At 45.4% G+C, this 20834-nt stretch overlaps 1 long non-coding RNA gene across 1 annotated transcript in view; it reads left to right on the forward strand.

Moving 5' to 3' along the window:
* LOC142774697 (uncharacterized) overlaps positions 1–20834 on the forward strand; it is a 130940-nt gene that overhangs the window by 101353 nt on the left and 8753 nt on the right. Inside the window, exon 3 of the long non-coding RNA XR_012886510.1 lies at positions 9808–12382. This is a non-coding gene — a long non-coding RNA (uncharacterized LOC142774697). The remainder of the gene's footprint in view (positions 1–9807; positions 12383–20834) is intronic.

A 20834-nucleotide genomic window follows, 5' to 3' on the forward strand; every position in this document is an offset into this window, starting at 1 on the left:
AACCCGGCCCAAATGTCTGGAAACTTTCCATATTACTTCAGAATTTCGTGACAGCAATGAGTGCGCAAATGCAGGTGGTTTAGTTTATTCTGGAACTAACTCGGCCACCAGTGACAAGTCTCGAATGTCCGATGACGCCTCTTTAAAGGGTCGCTTAAAGAGCAAAACGATTTCTCGCGTATTAGAAAAGTACGATTTCACAATCCCGGAAACGCCACTCTTACTGCTACACGACGCGTGGTACGCGAGAAAGTGCGCAAAAAGGAAATGTGATGGCGACGCCACCTTGAGATTTCTTCACCAAACACCGTGACGTAGGAAATTTTGAAGGCGTCTGCTGGGTTCTACGCAGCTTCCGATTGATAAAAAATCAAGTTAATTGTAATCTCTGTGAGCCATAGACGTACCATTCGAAGTTTCGGGAATCGTCATTGAGCCAGTACTATGAAAATAGCGAAAAAAACATTTACGTCACGCGTGGTAGTTTTGGCGCAAAATTTGAAAATGAAACTTCAACCTTCATTTTCTCCGCTAATATTCACCTTATGATAGTGAAACATGTAGCATAGGAGTTCTAAAAGTGCATTGAAGAAGAATGGCTATTTGGGCTAGTTGGTTTGAATTCATGGTAATAAGGGCTGCAGCGCGAGCACGAAGGTGCTAGAAGAAACAGACGAAAGGCGAGACACGGAAGGCAAAGAGGACAACACGAGCGCTGTCTAAAAGTTCTAAAAGGGCACTTTGTCAATTTAAACCAATGTCATTGTACCTCTTTAGTGTCCCATGAAATTCCAACGCGCCTAACTGCAATCATATTGGCGATAGAGTATCCTAGGATAACCTAAAAAAACTGTGCCGCTGCCATCGTTCAGGTAACGTGGGAATAACGGATAGTACACGAATTTGCCTGATCTCCGTGCTTACGACTTCAAACGCACTTGTGTCTTTGCGATTCTTGTGTGTTGACGTTTGTTTCGAATAAAAGAATCAATGTTTGCGAACTTAGTGCAGCCGATTTAAAGATCAGAGCTGTAGAGTTTTAAGGTTGTAAAATTTAACTGCTGAATATTTGCTGAACTTCGTCTTGCGACAGAGCAGCTCCTGGCGACACGGAGCCAAACGAAGCCAAAAGTGCGAAACTTAGACATATCCGTCTACTACCCACCGTTCCCATGTTGGCTAAAGCGCCCTGCGTAGCGGCTACCATAGACACTAGCACCAGAGTTTCTCCTACTTAATATTCTACGTGGCTAAATAAGATTACTGATGTTCGACGCTCTGTTTGCCGCTATGAGTACACAAAATGCCATGCTTATACTTTAACTTTTCATTCCTTACGCAAATGTTCACCCGAGTAAAGTGCTTCATCTTTCACTGGCGGACAGTGGCCTTCTTGAACGTCACAGCAACGTCACAATAAATAATTAGTTTTTTTCTGCTCATTCGGAATACTTGCTGGGAAAAGTGCCAAATTATATTTTTTGTTTTTTTTTCTGAACAACCCTGTGGAACAAACATGCAGACAAAACTAAGTGACTTCTAAATGAATTTCCTAAACAGCGTTTCCCCGAATCCCGTTGTCATTGTAGCTGTTACCAGCTACAGTGACATTAGATAGCTACAGTAAAAGAGCTGTAACCAGCTACAGTTACATTAGCTAGCTACAGTCAAATAGCTGTTATCAGCTACAGTTACATTAGCTAGCTACAGTGAAATAGCTGTTACCATCTACAGTGACATTAGCTAGCTACAGTGCAATAGCTGTTACCAGCTACAGTGACATTAGTTAACTACAGTGCAATGGCTGTTACCGGCTACAGTGACATTAGCTAGCTACAGTGAAATAGCTGTTACCATCCACAGTGACATAGTACCAGCTAGATGTCTACAGGCATCATCTTTGATGATCCACTGGTTATGGTGCTCGACTGCTGAGCCGAAGGTCGTGGGATCGAATCTCGGCTGGAGCAGTGACATGCGTATAAGCAGGCAGACTGCCAGAAACCTGCTTGCTTAAATTTAGGTATGCGGTAAAGTACCACAGAAAAAGTTGAAATTTTCGAAACCTTCTCCTAAGGTGTCTCTCATAGTCGTATCATGTTTGAAAGTTTGGTTGAAGCGCACCGAAAAACATGGACAAGAAGGAGCATACAAGACAGCCATGTTTGTTTTTTTGTGTTTTTTATGGTGCGCTTCAACCATATTTTCAAACACAAACGTAAACCGACTGGCCCAACTCGCCATCTTGTTTTTTATAATCGTATCGTAACTTTGCAACGTTAAACCCCAACGATTATATTAAGGACCCTCACGTTTTTAACACTTATTATTATTTCCAAAGAGGTCCCTCTACTTAAAGGGGAAACTCGCCGCATTCCCATGAGATGGCACTAATTGCGCGAGCACCTGCACAGTCGTCCCGAATCGTGATGAGTTCCCTGCGCCGGTGGGCAAATGAATCCAAGGCTGAGCGCCCTACTTCAAATCAGCATTTAGATGGGCGGGAAAACGTTTTTGTTTTTGTTTGTTTTTAAGTCAAGAGGGGTATGTAATAACCTTTGCGTGTGACCGCGGCACATTCCCTCGTGGGTTTCTGGAAGGTGGAAACCTCGGAAGATGGCACTTATACGTCTCCGCAGAAAGCTCAGCTCGCGAAATGGCCCTCAGCCCCCAAAGCGACGATAGTTATAGCGCAGGAACAAAATGACGACACAGAGACAAGAAGGCTGTGTCGTCGTTTCGTTCTCGCGCTATAACTATCGTCATGCCATACCAACTAGCCCAAGCTGCCACACCCCAAAGCGAGCGTGTGGTCGCTGCGGGGACCGGATGTACATTGCTACACGTCAATCATTTTCACCGACCAAAAAAAAAAAAAAGCATAGTCTTATACTTGATTTTTTAAATTTTGTTCTCATTCATATATTTGATAGCAAAGACAATCACCTTCATTATGCAACGGCGCGATGCAAAGAAAGCACTTTAGAAGACAAATAAGAAAGAAAAGAAAGACAATCATGGGAAGTGGAACGAAAGGAGTAGAAGTTTGTGCATATGCGAGTATGTGGCGCGCCACTCGAAGAAGGGGTTTTTTTCAGACAGCAGCATGATTGGGAAGTACGCAGGTTGGAAAATGTTATGCGGGCCTATACCGTGAAATTTCGCGTGTTGTCCTACCCCCGACTATATGACGCTTTGTTCCACCGTTCGAAGTATGTGAATTGACCTTTAACAAGAAGTCATTATTATTATTATTATTATTATTATTATTATTATTATTATTATTATTATTATTATTATTATTATTATTATTTGTTGCCTGTTGTTTTGTGCCGACAATTCGTTAAGTTCTAATTATTTCTCACAGCGTTTACTATTCGTGCGTTGAACTTTACCGATTCGGCTGCACTAGCAAATCCGGAATACATAGCTGCCTCAATCTGATTCCTTATGTAAGAGTTGGGAATTAGGGAACATTTCGTTTAGTGTTTTTTTTCTTCATTTTAATTTGACATCTCTCGAAATCTAAGCAAGCGCTTTCAAGCTTTACGTACAAGTTGTGGTCACTCGAGTACACGGAGCTCAGTTTTATCTCTCAAATTAAAAAAAAAAAAGAAAGATTTATCTTGGTGTAGCAGTTGAGTCACAAAATATTTTCATTTTCGTGCTTTTTATGTAGAGCGATGAACAAATCAAACGTGAACATGATATCGCAACGTGGAATAGGCCTCGAGAGTTCGAGAGTAATGCTATATGTCTTACCGCTCTCAGCCTCAAGATAGACATCGAAGATGAGATCTTGCTAGTGTTAGATGTATTGTACACACAAGAACGAATAGATGAGTGAATGCACATTATTTAGGTATAGTCCCGCAGTCTTTTCGCTTGTGCGAAAGGAAGAAGGGGCCAGGTCCCATCCCACCCTTCGTCGATGACGAGTGTACTGTCTCAGGTGACTGCTTGAAGTCCTTTGAACAAAAGATCTTTTCATTCAGCCCTATCTTGTTCATTTTGTCCATAACTCTATTTAAACTGGGTAGTTCGCCCACATTTCACGTGGTACCACAAGACAGACAAATGGAAAGTGGCATTTTGTTTGACCTTTCAAGTGGGGTAATATTTGCGATTTTTTATGCTACCGTAGAATGTGCAATCCATCCAATAATGCGAATTTATTCAGCCCATACAGAGGTATGCCCCGACGAGTGGAAACGCAACGCGCTGTAGCTGTATAGTTTGCATGAACTGCACGAGCTGCCCCAGACCCTGCATACGGGGCGTTTTCCTGTTAATGCAACATCTACACGACATATTGCTCGTGGAGACATTAAAGGGGCCCTGAAACACTTTTTCAACTAACTATGGAATGAATTCACTGGAAGAGCTTATTGCCTCACGAATTCAACGCTGCAAAAATTTTATGAATGCTTCCAGTGCGAGTGGAGTTACAAAGGTTTGTCGCATGCTGCAATTGCATTCTCTCTTCTCTCGTCTCGACGAAAGCACTGCAAGCTAAGCAGGGACGGATGGTAGGGCCACAGAAAAACGTCACGTGCGCTTCGCGACCTTGAGCACTTTTTTTTCTTTTTTTTATTCGAATGCACGGTTTTTTTTTGTGTGTGTGTGTGTGATCGCGTGCACACGCGTGGACAAGTAGCGGCCTCCCGCGGCTATCTCTGTAACGAGCGAGCGCGCCATGTTCAAATCAGCCAATGGCTGATAGCTTGGTCGTTGACGTGCGATTTTGGGGCATATAACGTGCCGTGATTTGTCAAGAGAAGAGCTAGCAATTTTCAGCTGACTTTGATAATTTATTGTGAAAAACAAGCCGCGTGCTGTGCTATAATATTTGGCTCGCGTGTTGTCGGGAGCCTCTACTACCGATCAGTGGCGTTTTCTGACCATGCTCAAAAAGTGTTGCAGAGCCCCTATGAAGAGACACTAAAGCCAACTATTTGTTCGACGTTGATTGTTGCAATAGTGGTTCAGAAAAACCTCTTATTGTTACTTTTATGCCAAGGAAGTGTTTATCTAGAAATAAAATGACGTTTTAGTGGTCCGCATCAGGTCTGCGCAATTCAATTTACCCGCCTCAAGCGAAACGCGTCACGTCACCTTTGCTGTGCACAACGTTGCCCGGCTCTACTGCGCGGCTGCCGACACTATAGTGGCAACAGAAGGAAAGCAACGGGAGCCACAGCAGCAACGATGGTCATTTAACAATTTCCTGTCATTGGCTTTGAGATGGCACACGTGCTTGGTTCAAGTTGGCCCCGGTAGATAACACGACCTGTCCAGTTTAGCCAGGTGAAAATTGAAGTTTTGAACCACTCGTGCCTTTCCCCATAGTAACGTTCGGCGGTAATTTTTTTTTCGTGAAATAAACAGAAACGAACAAGCAGCGTTTCATAACGTCTCTCAATGCACGGAACATTCCTTATTTAGTGCAGCTAGTTTGATTGCTAGTAATTAATTCTAGGGCTGTACTCTGACGTCATCTGGATCATTTTGCGAATGTCCTACTGCGGCGCGTGCGTTCTCGTGCATTTAATTTAATTTATCGGAAAGTAGGTCACTCATGTTAATCATATGGCTGTTCTAGACGTTGCCATATACTGACATTTTACTCTAACCTAAATTGTTTTATAACTTTAGTGTTCCTTTACTGGGTGAAGTTTCGTATTTCGTATAAACAGTTATGAGATACAATGCGTTTCATGCACTTTGCAGTTCCTATCAAAATAGTAATACACTCCTGATCAGGCTGAAAAATGTTTCCGCATGATTGAGTCCGAGATAACCTTGCTCCTTAACGCTGCCCCTTATTTGCGCGAATAGACGGATGTAATGGTGTCTCCATGAACGCGAAGTGAATGCGGACTAAATAAGATGCGACAGTACGGCTGCGTAGCTACAAAATGTTGGAAGGCGAACGGCAAACGAACTCGGCATATCCCTGTACAGGAACGAGGTAGCCCAGGGGCGACGGAGACAGCAGCGCTCGTTGATTGGCTGCGAGAGTCAGTGAATTTGAATTTCCTCGCCAAGCTGCGCTTCTCCAGGGCGTCAACTGAACAGCGCTCGATTACTAGGTCGCTGTCTTCGCTCTTTGCATGCTTTTCTCGTGCTCTTGTTTTTTTCTCTTTTGCTTTTCGCTTGCTCTGCTATATTTTCCCTCTTGCTTTGCTCTTGCTTTGCTCTTGCATTGCTATTGTTTGGGTTTTGCTTTCATATTGTTTCCCTTGTACTTTGCGATTGCTTCGCTTTTTCTCTCCTTTTGCTTTTTCATTTCAATGCATTCGAACTTGAATTGCAATGAATAGCAGTGCTCTACAATGTTAGGTCGCTCTTCATATCCCCACCGCATTACTCGCTTCATAAAAATTGCGTCAAAGTAGACTATCACTAGAAAAAAAACAATGAAAGATAAAAAAAGCGTAACTCACGGGGTTTCTACGGGGAGCGCCTGATCCGAAAACGTGCGCTATGTCAGAGAGCTGCAACGTGGTTCCAGTAAACAAGCAAGGGATCCCATCGGTATCCTCAAATTATTTATGACATTGAAATCACGGCAGTGAATTTTGTTGCGTATTTGTGTGAAACTGACGTCCCGTTTCGAATTTCTACAAGCACGTCAATGCAGATGAGTAAGAGAAAAACCTCTGTGAGTAACTGCGTACCTAATCACATTTCTTTCAACTTTAGTTCTAATCGCATAATTGAAGATTTCGCACAAAGGTTGTGAAAAGGGTCCGGCCACTTGTATCTACGCGTTGTTCAGTGATTTACCAGCACACTATTAACTACACCGATGCACTGTATATTTGAATCGTTCGGCATTGCATTCCCAAACAACCCAGTGAATATTGCTTCACTAAGTTCTTCAATAGGCTTATAACTGTTTTACTATTTCAAATGTGCCTTTTCGAGTTGTCTTGCAAGTTCATCTGTTGGTACACACTGTATCGCTTACTTTGCCGTGGCCGCGACAAAAGCATCGACAATTGTGCAGCTGTACGGTTGTGTCTATTGCTTTACGACGCGTAGTTGACGCTTAGTTAATTCGCAATATAAAAATTAAGGCTTGTGGCCATTTCGCACCTGCATTTGCTATGTACCTGTATTCCAAGGGCGCCTGTGGTGGCCGATGTAACGCGCACATGCTTTTCTTTCTTCTTGACACGGCTGACGGGCCGACCGAAAAGCGAAGCTTGACAAGCATGGTTGTTTATAGGGGGGTTAAGAGGGAGGCCCCACCTAGGCTCCCCTTCCCTTCCCACGCCGCGACGCAACTGGAGTCTGAGCCCCCTCTAGACTAAACGCCGACACCTATGCTGACGAGTGTTGCCCCGCCGTGGTGGTATAGGGGCTGCTGACCCACAGGTCGTGGGATCAAATCCCGGCTGAGGCGGCTGCATTTCCGATGGAGGCGGAAATGTTGTAGGCCCGTGTGCTCAGATTTGGGTGCACGTTAAAGAACCCCAGGTGGTCAAAATTTCCGGAGCCCTCCACTACGGCGTCTCTCATAATCATATCATGCTTTTGGGACGTTAAACCCCACATATCAATCAATCAATGCTGACGAGTGAACGGGATGGAGATGCAATCGCGTCCTGATTACGCTCTTACGTTCTGGTCTTGAAGGGGCAGCACAAGCGTCCTCCGAAGTTTGTTTTTTTTTTTCGTATTACTAAATCAAAACACTGAATGTTGTAACTTGCATTAAATAGTGATGATACCGGCTGCTCGCACATTGCGCCTACTTCTCGAACTTTCACAATACCGGACTAATGACATTCTTTGTGAGCACGCTCGAGGGTCGCGTGATTCCAGCCGTATTTGTGCTGTGTAATTTCTCGCGTCGTCTCGCCCTCCAACGGCTCTCCTCTTAGCGCGTTGTTGACGCTGGGTGTGACTAATGAAGCCGTTCTTATCGTTCTCGCTTACGAAGTACGCATGCAAATGAGCGAGAACCCGAGCTGGCCCGGTTTAAAGTGACGCTTCTCTTTCCTCTCTGCCTTCCACGTAATGCGAGTTTGCTTCCGGGAAGAAAAAAATGAAGGATTCTGACAAGATCCCTTTCTTTGAAGGGCTCTGAAAATAAAGACCCAAAAGAAGAAAGGACGGAGCTAAATTAACTTCACGAGACTTAAGTAAGGAATGTTGTTGTCTTTTTTTGCTGGGAACATCCTAAATTCTAATTCGTCGCTTGAGGCGCTGATCTGCAAACGTAATCCTGCATTGTACGCCGAAGTGCCTGCATTGCGCTCGTATGAGTCCTAGATAGAAAAAGGAAATGAGAATGATGTGGAGGCAGCGCGTATATCGCTGAAGTACGACAGGCTTAAGACAAAGAAATTAATAAAAGCAAGTGCATTACCCAAAGTGCTTTTAGAACAAAGCAATGAAAAAAAATGTTTAGTATTTAAGCCAGTATACCAAGGTTGAAAGAATGGAAATGCTAAATTTTTGGTTGATTTAATGTAAGACAGCTATAAACAACGATTATCATTGACATGCTCCAATTAATTAAGAAAGTGCTAAGACAGTAGTATAGCGGGTAGCAGGTAGTGTTAATGAGATCGAATGAACTGTCTTTAGTTCATGTCATACCTTGCCGCTATTTGTACGGACTCTATCCGCAATGTGATCCTGATTTATGAACTGGACTATGACTGTATCTACTATGCTCATTCATGCATTTTAAGCCACATAATGTCTATAGTATGTACAGTATGGTCCACTGTTAAAGGGAACACTCAAGTTTACGCCATCAATATTCCTGGTTCTCTGAGAGCAAGTGTATTAAGAAACATTCTTCATGCAAGCCAATAGTCTGTCAAGAGGAGTCGAAACTTTTAACCAGCAATAGTTTTATGCATATCTAAGCCGCTATGATTCTGTAAGATAGCGAAATCTAAACAGGCTGCTCACGCAGGTGTTCCCTTTAACAATGGACCCGTCTGTACATGATGCCTCTAATTATTTTTTTATTTTATTCCTAATTCTTCTTGTTTTTGTGTTTGTCTTGTGCATTACTGTGATGATGTTGGGATAGCCGGCTCTAACGTAGCCTACCTTCCCATCTTCTGCGAAATGTAAAAAATATTTTATTTGTGTGTGTGTGCCTCTATATGCACGCGTGCGTTATAGCGTTTCTCTCTCGTCTCTCTCTCTCTCTCTACACACACACACACACACACACACACACACACACACACACACACACACACACACACACACGCACACACACACACACACACACACACAAACACACACACACACACACACACATACACACACACACACACACACACACACACACACACACATATATATATATATATATATATATATATATATATATATATATATATATATATATATATATATATATGTATATGTTAGTCCCTAGTGTACGCTGTTCCCATTACAGTGTTGTAACAACTACTAATTTTATTCATTCAAACATAGGAAAGTGTTTTAAAAGAAAGACAAATGATATCAATTGGTGAATTACGAACTATAGGTTGAAATGTGTCTAAAGTAATTTTTTTCATTTCAAGTACAGAATGAATGAATGATGATTGACGTCATATATGAAGTGCGCGTATACCATACATACATATCTATCGGTTTGTCTAGTACCTGTCGTATTCTTCGCTTGCTATTCGTGTGAGATAATTACCGTGAGTGCCGAAGCTACGTTGTACCTAACACTATGAAAAAAAAATATATGTACTTCAGCAGAAAGCAGGTTAAAGTTTTCCCCCACCCTTTTTTTTTCTCTCTTCCATTTCGCTGCAGGTGGTTCCAGTTGTGGAGAGCGCCGATGACAGCTTATTGCAGTATATGCCGATGCCTTTCCCGAAGGAATGACCCAGCTATGTTCGAGTGATACCGACTGCTGACACCCAGTGCTGACCATCTGATACCATCTGCTGAACCACGTGCTCAAGTTGATCGCGCCAAATGATGTCTTGAGACAGGCAAGCTTTGACAAGGAACCGATCAACTCCAGAATCCTAAATTACTTTCCGTTTATCTTACTGAACGTTCGGCTCAAGCACTTTTACTCCCGCATCGGTGGTTTCCATCGAGAAACAGCCAAACCTGGCAGTCGTGACACGACGTAGATAAATTTGAGGCAACGCCTATCAGTGTTGGAGACCCTCTTAACGAGTGACAGCGAAACGCCAGCTTTAGCGAAGAACTGCATTGTGATATATGGAATATTGGAAGATGGAGTGACAAGCTTTTTTTTCTTCAACATGGTATAACAAAACAAAAAAACAAAGAAAGAATATTGCTTGTTTTTGGCGAGCGCCTAGTGAGAAGCTCGCAAAGGACCCTTCGACATTAGTCCTAGGTTTGTAGATGTCTATGAGCACTGAGAACAAATACCAAGAATTCTGTTGTTGTCTACAGCAACAGCATTGAAGAAGGCGGGAGCCCAAGCAGCTGCTTTGACGACGCCCACACCACGCGGAGAGGCCCTGTGTTGTCGCAACCTTGACACACGGTCCACGCCATCACTCGGAAGACTACGATTCCTTCGTAGTTTGTCTCTGGCACACCTCTAACCCTCGTTGTCCTAAGCATGTACAAAAAATCGCCACAGCGAACGCGGAGAAAACTTCCGACTGTGACATTTCACTTTCTTCGAAACAGGAACATCTCCAAAAATTACCTTCTCGACACTGAAGCGTGCTTCAAGACAAGATTGTAAATATTTGATTTGTAGAGCTTCTCTTTAGCGTTAACCGGAGTGTCCCGTCACCATAGATGTCCGTGATCTAACATCAAACGGAAAATGGCTCGTTGGTGTTGACGTAGTTTTCTTGACGGTCAGTCTTCTTGTTCTTGACGATTAACCGTGCCTTTCTCTTTGGCACTCGTGTCGTTTTGTAGTTGCTAGCAACGCACTCTGTATCACTATTCGATGACTCGTCGCATTTTCCAGTGTCTCTCACACATAACTATGTTAACTTTGTCGATATCTTGAACCTGAGTTCTCAGGAAAACGTCTAATGACTGCACAGCACTTGCAATCGTAGGCCAGGATTTGTCAGCCTAACTCACGTCAGAAGCAATGACTTAGTAAAGCAGGCGGTTCTCAGTGGCATTCTTACGAGACAGAACGAAACTTAAGGTTGATGGTGGAGGTGTTTCGATTGCAATATTTTTGATTTCAGGTGCCAACTGCTGGTAAGCACTTATTAGGAGGAAGGTAAGCTTCTCGAAGGAGTCCCTGACGAGTCTTCTTTCAATCCCAATGGGTGGCTGGCCACCTTTAGTGCTAAGGTGACGTTGAGCGATGAGGATTGTGCTAGAGGCTACATCGCGTAGCCTCTCTGTCGATTTGCGCAGATAATCTAGTGTTGAGTGAGCATTGAATCACAAAGTGACTAAGCGACTAAGAGTGACGTGGGAGCGATAAGTGAACCCTTGAAGAGAGACAGTGGCCCTGTGGGGCACCGTCGGCCATTAATCCCTAATTGACACCACTCTACGGAGGAATCACACTGCTGTAGCGAATTCATCTAGGATGAGGCAGCAGCAAGAATGACTTCCAAAAAGGAAACGGGGAATCCCTTTCGTCAGGGCTTTCGAAAGTGATTTCTTACCCAGCGAGTAAGTGACACCTGTATAGTACTTCTGCAATGAGGGCTGTCTTGAGTTTTATGAACAAAGAGAACCAGGCCGTTCATGAAAACATCACGAAAGGGGACGAAAGACCTTGATAAACTTATATGAGTGGTCTTCCGAACAAAGTGGTTGTCTAAAAACGCTTCCAGTGTTGCATACTAGGAATGCCGGTGGACTCCTGAAGTATTGTTCCATCGAAAACCTACCTCTTGATACTGGCGTGGCCAACTAAATTTGAGTCAGGATACCGAGTCTTACAGTGACACCGTCTCTGACTGGTTGTTTCGTCACCGGCTCCAGACTGCTGACTCTCCACCGGTTACTGACACCAAGAAAGTACGAGTCCACTTCGCCGAAATCAAGAAGTGACGCTTGGGAAACAAGGGACACTGGTGCGAACCATCTGGTGCTCTGCTTCTTGTTCGCCTCTGAACTGCGGCTCACTCCCGCTGTGCTATCCAGGCCCCCTGTCCTTTCTTTCGCTTTCGAACGATGAAGATTTGCTGACAGACTAACCAGTGTGTCCTCGACGAAGCTGGGTAACCTGGGGTCGTCGTCCAGCGGCCTGGCTTCGGCCAACGCTGCGGCCAATGGTGCCTCCGGCGGCAGCGGCGAGGAGTCGTTGCAGTGGTGCCACAATGGCACACACTACCTGGATGGCCGCGGTACCATACCGCCCCCTGGTGGCGCCTTCGTTAAGCAGCCCTGGCGAACGGATGGCACGAACAGTCAGGCAAGTGTAATTAGTGCGAAGTGGGTATGTGCATGATCGGCCGCCTTGTGTTTTAACTTGAAGCAAAAGAGGAGTACGAAAGATAGTTTCTTCCTTTTACTTTCATGCGGAGCTGTGTCTTTTAAATATTTTCTTGTTTTCCTGTCAGTACCTAACGCACCGTACGCCATACGGGCTAGTATACATTTTCGTTTTTGATTTATCTCTTAGCGGGACGGCTCAGTCACAGAACTGAGCTCTCCCATAGTTGAGTACGAAGTACTCGAAATCGTTAAACATTTTTATTAAACACAGAAGAAAGCAAACTTTTAACCAATATGGTACAATACCACGTATCTTGATTTACTGCGGTTTAGGGAGCATCGCTCAGGGTGCTACTTTTAACAGATGCTCGGAGTACTCCGCGCAAACGAAACATATTATTCGGATATTCTTCAATTCGTGCTGTGTTAGAGAAATTTACTCTCTAAAGCTGTGTGTGCTTAGAATAATTTGTGTGCTTAGAACAAATGTTGGACAACTTAGAGTACGATGCACTCTAATGTGGGAGAAAAAGTACACGGACAGTTGTTTAGAATAAATTGTGAACGCTTTAGAGCACTAAGTGCACTCCACCATGGGAGAACCAAAAACTGTCCCTACACGTCACCTTCCTAGCCTAAACCAGCGAGGAGGAGCAAGTGTGTTCGGAAAAATGGTTAACAATTTAGATTACCTATGTATACGGGAGGGCACTAAGTTGTTACACATACCAAAATGGAAGCTAATGGTGTGTTCAGAAAAAGTTGTTAATAATTTAGAGCACAAGGTACCCTACTATGGGAGAGCATAAAGCCGTCTAATGGGCCTCACAAAGCTAAAAACGTATCTGCTGTGACCGAGTCGATCTGAGCCACGCTGTGTGTTTAAAAAAGTGGTTAACGATTTAAAGAACTCGGTACTCTACTTTGAGAGACCTGAATGCCGTCCCTTGGGCCTCACGCTTGACGAGGCCGCGTCGACAAAAATTACGCTCGAGCCTGGCTCGGGCTAGTACAGTACTGCAGTCGGCTATTCACGTATACCGTCTGGCTCTCGCCTGTGTGTTTAACGACGTAGAGCACACGTACTCGATTATGGGAAGACATAAAGCCGTCCCAGCGATATGGGCAACTGTCCCAATGCCGGGTTTTCAGTCAGCTAACTACTCCGCATGTGTGTTTAGTAAGAGTGGTTAACGATTCAGAGTGCTCACCGCTCAGTGCCCTACTAAGGGAGAGCTGGAAGCCGTGTGTCTCACACCTGATAAGGTGGCATTGGCAGAAAATTACGCTCGGAGCGGGGGGGAGGGTGGGGGGGGGGGGGTAGAAAAAGGGGGTAACGATTTAGAGCAAGGGTACTCTACTATGGGAGAGCTTAAAGCCGTCCCGAGTAACGACCGCACTAAAGCAGATCGCAGCGTGGAAATGTCAGCGAATTAGTAAGCAGAAACCGTTACGGAAAGCTACTCCACCTAACGCTACCTCCGAGGGCCTCCACGCTTGCACTAGTTCCTCCTCAATTTTTGTCGGCACATACGCGCAGGGATAATACTCACTGTCGCGTGAATCGTTACCGATAAAACTCTTCAGGTGTTCTAGATATCGTTTAGGCTGGCCTCGCGAAAAGCAAAGTTAGAAATACGCATCTCGTCGATGCGCTGATCGATAAATACATAACGGAGCGGCACAAGCCCGCCGGAAGTATCATCTTTATATTTGCTCTCGATTTCGTCTCCCGCTCCACTTAGCCAGTCGGTGGTTGAACCACTGCGCATGCGCCAGACGGTCACGCGCTGAGCGTGTGACCGGATTACCGGACCGTCGCCATCGGCCTGGACTGTAGCGAGCGTGGGATCACGTGACGAGAAGAGAAACATCCAAAGTGGCACCCTCTTGCGCCTCGGAAAACACAGCGGTTGTTCGGCAATCACGCAGGCCCTGGCGGCGCACGAGAATATCCGTCTTCTCCGTGAAGTCGTGGCAGCCAATCCCTTTGAAAATCTGCGCATGTAGGGTGACGTTCTGCCAAAGTTCAATGCGTAGAGGTCTGACGATTCGGGCCATGGGTAAATAAATTAAGAGACGTAAAAATGGAGCAAGCATTCGCATGCGATGCCGGCTTGAAAACACACTACAGGGCAAACAAATTATTGCATGGGACAACCGACTTCACGCGTAGATGAGGCACGAGGAAACGACCCCAGCACCACCATGAGAAGCCCTGCTGAGCGCATGGAAACAACAGCACCCGATCGCCAGGATCAACACAACCACCGGGCTGTGCGTTCGAGGAAAGGCAGTGCCTCCGCAAACATGAGGACACCGTCGACATCTACAATGACGCAATAATCACAGGCAAGGAAGCTGTGGTATGGCCAGGGTCAGCACATCCGATTCCCTCCACAACGCCGTTGTCATAGCTTCCAGCTTCCCGGTGGGGCACCCTTACATGCAGAGCTGTTAGGCATATGAGGAGCGGTCAACACTATTCCGATTGTTGTAGGAAACACTGCAAGCGAGAATGTTGGAAATAATTGTCGTATATTGACAGATTCGTACGAAATGGTTGCTCAGCTGACAGCAACAACAACTGAAGGCGTAGTGGCTAACGACGTAAGAAAAAAGTGAAGGAGATTGCAGAACTGCGGAATCAACGCGGAAATTTTTGTGCACACCCGGTCACACTGGCACGGACGGGGGAAACGAAGCCGTTCACGAGGTCGCCACGCAAGCTGATGGGCTTGGCTATTCATTACCCCACACCCCAGTTGGTCGCCAAATCAGGCGGATCTTCTCAATCCCTATCTAAAAAAAAGTGGCGTCAAGGCTCTTCTAGCAGAGCATTTGTGAGTCATATTCGCGTAAAATTGAAAACTGACAGTAAAAAAAAAGCCTCCTACAAGCTAGCTACAGCAGCACCTCTGTTGAGCGACCAGTACGCGCTTACTCGCCAGCAAGAGATATTTCTCAACAAGGACATGGTTATGCAGCATGTACAGCACATGTTCTTGACAAGTGGTTTGGAGCCAGACAAGCAATTGAAAACACTTTTCGATTCCCACATTGTCAAGAATTATGCCGACCAGATTCACACGACCTCATTTTGGGTTCGCTCTGCTTTCTCGCGAGGACGAACACACATGGAACACCGGCCACGCGATAACATAAGGCGCTTGGGCGTTGGGCTACGATGTAATGATGAAGCTCAGAAAGCACTAGCCACCTATGCTAGTACAAGCGACCTGTTTCGAGTGGTCTAGAACACCACTTGGGTGATAACGACTAATATAAAGCTATCTGGTGTTATCTTGATATGCTCACGTTGTTCACCAATTATTACTTTCTCCCATATTCCCCAAGTGCGGCCGAGAGCCGCCCTTCTCTTCGAAATGAAGGTTTCATTCATTCATTCATTCCTTCATTCATTCATTCATTCATTCATTCATTCATTCATTCATTCATTCTCGATCAGCCTCTTTGGTACTTCCGTCTACAGGACTCTGCAAACCCCCGCTAGTACATAAGCGATTTCGTGTACAACAGTAATAACTTTATTTTTAACAGCAGCCGCCCTTCAACCTATTCAGAAACGCTCTGAAACGCTCTTCAATTCGGCTTGCCACAAGGCTGCGCGTTTGGAACACGTTTGTGTGGCCTTGAAGCTTAAATTGTAGTCCATCTCTAAGTGAAGGGGTGAGAAAAATTAATTTTCTAATGCTCATGCGTCAAGCACCATCGTTACGTGAAAATGAATCAGTTCACACTGTTCTTAAAACGGAATTTGCTTTCTTGCTGCAAGACGAGTACAGTTTTTGTTTTTGAACTTCCTTTTCAACCCACTTCTGACTGATACACCAGCAGCGTCGCAACTGACTTAACCGAGAGACACTAGGCTAAAACCAACAACGCGCGTTGCACTTAGGTAACGTTGAGAGTTTGGGCGGAACTGGGAACTGACCGGACCGCAGAATCAGTCAGCTGAAAGCGCCTGATAACAGGGATTGCACCAGCACTTCGTGCACACGGTTAACCATCGAGGATGAAACGTGCACTGTTTATCACGAGCTCGGACCTGTACAAGTGTGTTTTGTTGTAGTTTTCGATTTATCGATCACCGCATCAAGGAGGTGCTTGGTTCGAACTTGGCTTTTGGCGATGCTAGTCTAAAGCATACTAGAAACACCTGAAGGGTTTTAACGGTAGCGATTCACGCTGCGTTCGGTACCATTCTTACGGGCATACGCTGAAAAAAAGTTGGGGAGAAGCTAGTGCAAGCGCGGAGGCCCTTGGAGTTATCCTGTGGTATACCGTTAGTTTTATTCGCGCATTTTGCACACGCACAACAATCAGCAGTACGTAGCTAGCACTCTGAATCGTTACCCACTTTTTCTACGCCCTTCCCCTCCAGTACTCCAATTTGTTACCTACTTTTTCTAAACACATGATGCGCAGTTTCGGCCTCCAGACAAGGGCCTCATGAAGTGTGAGGCGTACGGGACGGCTTTTTACTCTCCCATAATAGAGTACCAAGTATACTCCAAATATTTAGCGACTTTTTTTCAAAACACACAACATAGACATGCTCGTAGTGGCACGTAGATGTCCTTATGTCTAAGTGCCCCTTATAATAGAATGCTATGAAGGTTTTGTTTTTTGTACTTATTATAAATAAGCTGTTTTTCAAACTGTCGTGAATATTATTGATGTGTTCACTGAATCACAGTGACGTTTGTCGTGGCACATAGATGGGCCAATGTGTTTATGAGCCGCTAATTACTGAATTGTTATGAATTTGTGTTTTTTTTACATAGCGTAAATAAACTTTTTACAGAATAAATTTATCTCACATGGCATGATTTGAAGACGGAGCGAATAGAGTGTTAGAATAATCATGAAGAAAAAATGCACAGTTCCAGCAGCATACAAACGGTGTGCACTTTATATACCTGATGCTTCGAGAAGTGTGTCCAAAATTGTCAAAATCAGGAAAATGACGCTTCTGTGACGATGCTTTCGAAGTTCTGCTGTAGCGACGGGCATATTAAGATGCCTAAAGACATAATTTAGAACTACACTCATGAAACGTAAAATAATGAACTTTTTATTGGTGGAGTTGGGCGATTATGTGTACAGTTTGAAAGCAGTTTTTCATGCGAAGAACGTCTTGCAGCTTTGATCTATCGAAACAGCGGCCTGTATGTGAAGGAGCCCCGAATTCATTGGCGAAACCAGATGGCACAAGATCTCCACTGTCGTATTCTTCTTAGCTTTCAAGACTGATTGAGTGCTTTATTAATCGGAATACTTGTGCAGCCGTGAGGCCTGCGCTCACAATCATAGCACGCAAGGTGTGCATACGTTAATGAACGTGGAAAAGCTACGTCACTGTAATCCAATTTTGTTGTGGCTTCCCATTGAACACGTACCGACAAAACCGACAGCGTGTATTCTAAACAACTGTAATCATTTTTCTCATCAGTGACGTCATTCTCGTCTGCTCGTTGTGCTCATATGTGCTTCGGTCTTGCTTTATACCGTAGAATTTTGTTGAATTTCATTGCGACATGCCCAATAATGACTCGAGGCCGCATTCGCTATGTTTCAAAGCTGCTATGGATTCTTCGCATGAAGAGCTTTCATTCTTCCATTTGATATAACCGCCTGTTTGAATTCCTTAACCTAAAAGTAAATAAGTTAACCTATTTACTGTGCCACGTTGTTTGTGTAGTCACCCTTGATGCCCGATGTGACAGAAAAAAAAATCAATCATGAGGGCAGCAAGCAAATGTCGCGTTTTCCTGTTGGCTTCGCGCACATTTATTGAAACGCTGTAGATACATCCTTTACCGTTGGCGGCTCGCGCAACCCTGAGGTACTTCAGCGTGACACTGGCTTCTTCACCATCGTCTACCAGATGTCACAAGGAGTCAGAGGGCACGCTTTGAAGGGTGCGGCCCTGCCCGTTTCTCGTTGCGGCGCATTGATAAAGGAACCGGTATACAGGGCCACGCAACTGCAGCTCCGTACTTTGACCTACTGGACGTGGTTTGCCGTGCTCGGAAGTTGATCTCTAGGAAGTAGTTCAGCGTATGGCTCATAGCTTTGTACACATCGCGCTCTCATCGTGAAAGCTTGCGTTGAAGCCGAAGCCCGCATGCTAATCTCTAAAGGAGAGTTCAACATGTGACAGATTATAACTATTTTACATGTTGGGCTCCCATTAGAAACGCTTTATTTGAAGCCATAGACCACCCGCTGGTCTCTACAGTGAAGTTCATCCGACGGTTTTTCAATGTAATTTTGAAGCCGTGTCTGTACTACTCGCTCGTAGAGCTTGCCCATGCACGAAGTAAGCGAAATGGGCCGCAGGGCTCCGAGCGATGGTGCTTTACCGGGCTTTGGTATAGTTATTATTTTGGCTTCCTTCCACTCCGGAGGAACGTGACCTTGGGACCAGCAGTGGTCGTTAAGAAATTGCGTTATCTGCTCAAGAACCTCAGTGCTGAGGTTTCTTATCATAGCGTTTGTTATACCATCCGACCCCGGCGCAGAGTTCCGATTGGCTGCCTGGGCTGCCGCGAAAACCTCTTCAAAATTACATTGAAAAAGAAAATCTGTTTCCCGCTACCATGATTGGTTTTCGCTCCGGACTCTCAACCCAGGATGCCTTCCTCCTTTTAAAAGAAGAGGTCATGAGTTGCGTACCCAGGGGAGGCGAACATTTGGTCTTGGCCCTCGACCTCAAAGGGGCCTTTGATAATGTTTCGCACGAGGCCATTCTCTCTGAACTCAACACAATCGGCTGCGGAAAGCGTACATTTAACTACATTAAATCCTTCCTCTCTGGGCGGACGGCAACTATTGGGATAGGCGACACGAGGTCGGTGCCGTTCTCGATGCCAAATAAAGGCACACCGCAAGGGGCAGTCATCTCCCCCTTGCTCTTTAACATAGCTATGCGCAGACTTGCTCACGAGCTCGAAGCAATCCCGCACCTTGGATATACATTGTATGCGGACGACATCACACTCTGGGCTACGAAGGGTTCACTGGCGCTGAAAGAGCAGACCCTCCAGGCTGCTGCGACAGCTGTGGCAGAGTTCGCAAGAAAAAGTGGGCTGAGCTGTGCGCCTGAAAAATCTGAACTCATAAGAATACACAGTAAGTATTACAAAAGTAACGGTGACATAAACTTACAGGTAGACGGCCATGCCATAGCCGAGGTTACTCAGGCCCGTATACTTGGCTTCTGGGTCCAAAGCAATGGCAAAGCCAGTCACACGATAACCACCTTAAAGACTACGGTTAAACAGATAGCTAGAATGATCCGTCGCATCACTTATCATAAAAAAGGCATGAAAGAAAAGGATACTCTCCGGCTTGTCCAGGCCTTAGTTTTGAGCAGAGTGACGTATGGCCTACCGTACCACTCACTCGACAGAAGTGAGGAGAGCCAGGTGGATGTGCTCATTAGAAGCGCTTTTAAGGCAGCACTTGGTCTACCCACCAGCACACCGACCGAGCGGCTCCTAGCTCTCGGTATACATAACACTTATGCTGAGCTCAGTGCCGCAGTCCTCATGTCTCAGAGGAATCGTCTAAGTGAAACTTCAGCAGGCAGGGCGATACTCACTAGAATAGGAATTTCGCCCCACCCACAGCACATTGATGAGGAGCTGGTCGACGTAGCCCAAGAGGTCCGCAGGCGAATCTCAATCGCACCGGTGCCCAAAAATATGCATCACGACTTTCACGCTGAGCGACGTACTGCGAGGGTAAACTGGCTTCGAAAGCAATTCGGCTCAGCTTCAAATGTCGCGTACGTCGATGCGGCCAGTTTCGATTGGCAGAGACACATAATTACTGTTGTCGACAACAACATGACGCTGCTAACGAGTGCCTCCGTACGCACGGCCTCGGCTACAAAGGCGGAGACGATGGCCATAGCCTTAGCCTTAAGGTTTCAGGAGCGTAGAGGGGAGCCATCAGTTATTTTATCCGACTCCCAGGAAGCCTGCCGGCTCTTTTTAAGGGGCCGCCTTCCAGCAATGGGGCTGAGGCTGCTAGGATCCAAACTCACTCACCACCATCGCTTGATCTGGTGCCCGGGACACGCAGGTCTCGAAGGCAATGAAAGGGCGGACGCTCTAGCTCGTGCGTTTTGTAACCGAGCGGAGAATCCATCTCTTTCATTGACCATGCCAATTTTACCTAGGGAGATTCTAGCTCACCAGCGCTTCACGCGTCAAAAATGTGGAACACCTCACAGATCCCTTAATGGGGAAGAGGCCACTGACCTTAGAAAAATTCAAACGGATGTATTTCCGCACCTACTGAAGTTACACGCGATACATCCAACTCTTTACCCGGCTGTATGTCCGTGGTGCGGCGGAAGACCGACTCTCTACCACATATCGTGGGGGTGCGATCGT

This window comes from Rhipicephalus microplus, chromosome 10 (assembly GCF_043290135.1).
Source record: "Rhipicephalus microplus isolate Deutch F79 chromosome 10, USDA_Rmic, whole genome shotgun sequence".
NCBI classification, from domain to species: domain Eukaryota; kingdom Metazoa; phylum Arthropoda; class Arachnida; order Ixodida; family Ixodidae; genus Rhipicephalus; species Rhipicephalus microplus.